The 4,531-nt window shown below is 43.3% G+C and overlaps 1 long non-coding RNA gene across 1 annotated transcript; it reads right to left on the bottom strand.

Annotated features, from left to right (window-relative positions):
- Positions 1-259: 259 nt before the first annotated feature.
- Positions 260-2,619, bottom strand: LOC129629559 (uncharacterized). Its single transcript, XR_008703277.1, has 2 exons — positions 1,147-2,619; positions 260-549 (listed from the first exon to the last, which is right to left on the bottom strand). It is a non-coding gene; the product is annotated as an uncharacterized LOC129629559 (long non-coding RNA).
- Between the last annotated feature and the right edge of the window lie 1,912 nt (positions 2,620-4,531).

Raw genomic sequence — 4,531 nt, 5'->3', positions numbered from 1 at the left:
TGCCACTGTGCGTTAGCATCCTTTGGCCATTAGCTGTCAAGGCAGCCAGGGCAGAGATCTATTTAAAGAACAAGTAGGTGCATTTGCTTTTTGCCATCAAAGCTGTGCCAGGGAAAGAGACACATCTGAAACAGGGGCAGGAGGGTCCTGGTATGAGACAGACCTTATTTTGCCATCTGCATTTACTCAAGAAAGTGGAATTAATTGCTTAGTGAGGTTTGATCTCATGTTAATTAATGATGATGCAGCCAGATGTTAATGGTTTGTTATTTGTTTTTATTTGCAAAGGAGGGAGATTGAGCCCTGAGTTAGAAATGCCTCACAGGTTGCATTTTTGCTAACTTCTATAGTCCTGCTCACAATGCCTCAGCAGGCTGGGTGCTCCTAGTTGAGCTATGAGATAGGGATCACTGAGTCTTGGTTTTGTTGGGGCTCTTGTTTATTGCCAAAGAATGGCCAAGATGCTTTTCACCATGTGGGATAAACCTCAAGGTGCTTGATGTTATGGGCCTAACATCAGCCTCCTTTCCAAATGGGAGGCACCAGCATCTGCAAAAAAAAAAAAGCATCTACATTTACGAAGAAGAGCAGAACAAATTTATCGATAGGAATCTCCACAAATTTTAATTTTTTTTATAAGAAGGGAAACACCTTCTTTTGAGTTCTACCCCAAGACTGAAGAGCCAGAGATGAAATGTGTTTGTGATTCATCAGAAAACAGACAGATTTTATTTCTCTTATTTTTAGAAGTAGCTGTCTAGGTACTGGGCTCTGTCGAACGAGAGAGAGATTATATTTGGAAATCCTAATTGTGGAGAGCTTTCTTTAAAAAGCAGCCTAATGCCAAACTGGCTCCCACTGATGCTGCTTTGGTTGTTTCTTTTTTCTCTTTAATCCTTCTGACACTCTGAAAGTAGTTCACACATAGAATTAAAAGAATCCATTTTGTCCATCCTTGATATTTGCTTGACTTTGTAGTCCCTCTCTAGAAGCCCCAATCTCATCCTCTGGCCCTCACTAGGAAGAGTGGTGTCAGGAAAAATTATAAATTTACTTTTTTAGTTGGAACATTCAACTCAAATAGGCTAAAGGAAAAACAAAACAAAACCCAAAAGCAGAAAGCAAGAAAGGAGAATATTGGCTTACATTATCGACAAATGTAGAAGCTTCAGACACTGCTGGTTCCAGGCGCTCAAATAATGGCACCAGTTTCTTACATCACTCTCTCTTTTGCGTAGACTTCAGTCTCAGGCTGGAGCGAAGCAAAAATGCCCCTCAGCAGCTCCAGACTTATATTCTACCAGCTTAGCAATCCAATGTAAAAGTATGCCTTCTTCCTAACAGCACTAGCAAAGTTTCAGATGGGGATCTCATTGGTTTGCATCGAGTCCCATGCCCTTCTCTGTACCAAACACTGGCTATTGTGTCCAATCCAGGAGACAGATTGGTCAGGCTTATGCAGGGGCCAACCTCTGGAGTAGAGGGAGGCATCAGTTTCACCCAGACCTCATGGACAGACTATAGGGCAGAAGTGATTTACTTGAAAGGCAGTCAGGAGCGGGGAACTGTGTGCTGCTTGGGCAAAGGTAACAGGTGATTTCTGGGATAATGTGCTAGTCTGGGTCCTTCAGGAAGCAGACACTGAGATGGGATTAAATACTGCAGGATTTAATTAGGGGAACACCTGGGGGAGGAAATAGCAAGGGAGCTGAGGCGGCTTGTCGAGCCATCAGACTCTGAGTGAAGGGGAGAGAGAAGGAAGATTCAGTAGGAGTGTCCTGGACTCCCAGGCATTGCAAGAAAGTTTCAGCAAGGTGTCAGGAGTCCTCTCCTGACAGTCTCTGGCAGAGAAGTCCCATCTCTCCCCGATTAGGCCTGTTTTAGCATTCCTGCTGCATTCAGTTACTGGCTGGAAACAGCCCATGGGAAGCGTGGCCTCGTTTGCACCAATGGATTTGAGAGTGCAGCAGCTGGGGCCCTCAGTCAATTAAGCTTCCTGTAGCCGGAGCTTTGTAAGGCACGTTCTCATGGCTGTCACACATAATAACTCACATTTGTAAAGTATATCAGAGATTAAAAGGTGCTATAATGGGTCTTAGCTTAATTAATGCCCATGATACAGATAATGATCGTCATCACCTTTTCCCATTTTAGAGATGGGGAAGGTAAGACAGGAGAGGTCATGATTTGTCCAAGCCCCTAGTCAGTGAAGAGCTGGATTCAGATCCCAACCTGCCTCCCTACCTATCATCCCCCCTCTGCACTCTTGTTGAACAGCATACCCCAAACTCATGTCCACCTGGAACCTTATTTAGAAATACAGTCTTTGCAGATAGAATTAGCTAGGTTAAGACTGGCCATGCTGGATTGGGGTGGACTCTAAATCTGATGTGGTTGGTATCCTGGTAAGAAGAGATAAGGACATAGCCACAGAAGAGACAGAGAGGAGAAGCCCACGTGGTGACAGAGGTAGAAATCAGAGTGATATGGCCGCAAGCCAAGTATTGCCAAAGATTGTCAGCAGCCACCGGAAGGGAGGAGAGAGGCATGGACAGGTCCTCTACAGCCTTCAAGAGACAGCATGGCCTTATTGGCACCTCGATTAGGACTTCTAGCCTCCAGAACTGTGAGAGAATAAATCTGCTGTTTTAGCCATCCAGTTGGTGGTAATTTCTTACAGTGACCCTAGGACACTGACATATCCTCTTTTTTTTTTTATTTTATTATTATTATTATTTTATTTTACAATATTGTATTGGTTTTACGGTACATCAACATGCATCCACCACGGGTGTACACGTGTTCCCCATCCTGAACCCCCTCCCACCTCCCTCCCCATACCATCCCTCTGGGTCATCCCAGTGCACCAGCCTCAAGCTTCCTGTATCCTGCATCGAACCTGGACTGGCGATTTGTTTCTTATATGATATTATACATGTTTTAATGCCATTCTCCCAAATCGTCCCCCACCCCCACTGAGTCCAAAAGACTGTTCTATACATCTGTGTCTCTTTTGCTGTCTCGCATACAGGGTTGTCGTTACCATCTTTCTAAATTCCATATATATGCGTTAGTATACTGTATTGGTGTTTTTCTTTCTGGCTTACTTCACTCTGTGTAATAGGCTCCAGTTTCATCCACCTCATTAGAACTGATTCAAATGTATTCTTTTTAATGGCTGAGTAATACTCCATTGTGTATATGTACCACTGCTTTCTTATCCATTCATCTGCTGATGGACATCTAGGTTTCTTCCATGTCCTGGCTATTATAAACAGTGCTGTGATGAACATTGGAGTACACGTGTCTCTTTCCCTTCTGGTTTCCTTGGTGTCTATGCCCAGCAGTGGGACTGCTGGATTGCATGGCAGTTCTATTTCCAGTTTTTTAAGGAATCTCCACACTGTTCTCCATAGTGGCTGTACTAGTTTGCATTCCCACCAACAGTGTAAGAGGGTTCCCTCTTTCTACATCCTCTCCAACATTTATTGCTTTTAGACTTGTGGATCGCAGCCATTCTGACTGGCCTGAAATGGTACCTCATTGTGTGTGTGTGTTTTTTTTTTAATTTTCTTTTATTTTTAAACTTTACATAATTGTATTAGTTTTACCAAATATCAAAATGAATCTGCCACAGGTATACATGTGTTCCCCACCCTGAACTCTCCTCCCTTCTCCCTCCCCATACCATCCCTCTGGGTCGTCCAAGTGCTCTAGCCCCAAGCATCCAGTATCGTGCATCGAACCTGGACTGGCAACTCGTTTCATACATGATATTTTACATGTTTCAATGCCATTCTCCCAAATCTTCCCACCCTCTCCCTCTCCCACAGAGTCCATAAGACTGTTCTATACATCAGTGTCTCTTTTGCTGTCTCGTATACAGGGTTATCGTTACCATCTTTCTAAATTCCATATATATGCGTTAGTATACTGTATTGGTGTTTTTCTTTCTGGCTTACTTCACTCTGTATAATAGGCTCCAGTTTCATCCACCTCATTAGAACTGATTCAAATGTATTCTTTTTAACGGCTGAGTAATACTCCATTGTGTATATGTACCACTGCTTTCTTATCCATTCATCTGCTGATGGACATCTAGGTTGCTTCCATGTCCTGGCTATTATAACAGAGCTGTGATGAACAGTGGGGTACATGTGTCTCTTTCCCTTCTGGTTTCCTCAGTGTGTATGCCCAGCAGTGGGATTGCTGGATCATAAGGCAGTTCTATTTCCAGTTTTTTAAGGAATCTCCACACTGTTCTCCATAGTGGCTGTACTAGTTTGCATTCCCACCAACAGTGTAAGAGGGTTCCCTTTTCTCCACACCCTCTCCAGCATTTATTGCTTGTAGACTTTTGGATCACAGCCATTCTGACTGGTGTGAAATGGTACCTCATAGTGGTTTTGATTTGCATTTCTCTGATAATGAGTGATGTTGAGCATCTTTTCATGTGTTTGTTAGCCATCTGTATGTCTTCTTTGGAGAAATGTCTGTTTAGTTCTTTGGCCCATTTTTTGATTGCGTCATT

This window comes from Bubalus kerabau, chromosome 16 (genome assembly GCF_029407905.1).
Source record: "Bubalus kerabau isolate K-KA32 ecotype Philippines breed swamp buffalo chromosome 16, PCC_UOA_SB_1v2, whole genome shotgun sequence".
NCBI lineage: Eukaryota > Metazoa > Chordata > Mammalia > Artiodactyla > Bovidae > Bubalus > Bubalus kerabau.
Note: the sequence above shows the minus strand (reverse complement) of the source record. Positions and strands in the feature narration are given on the sequence as shown.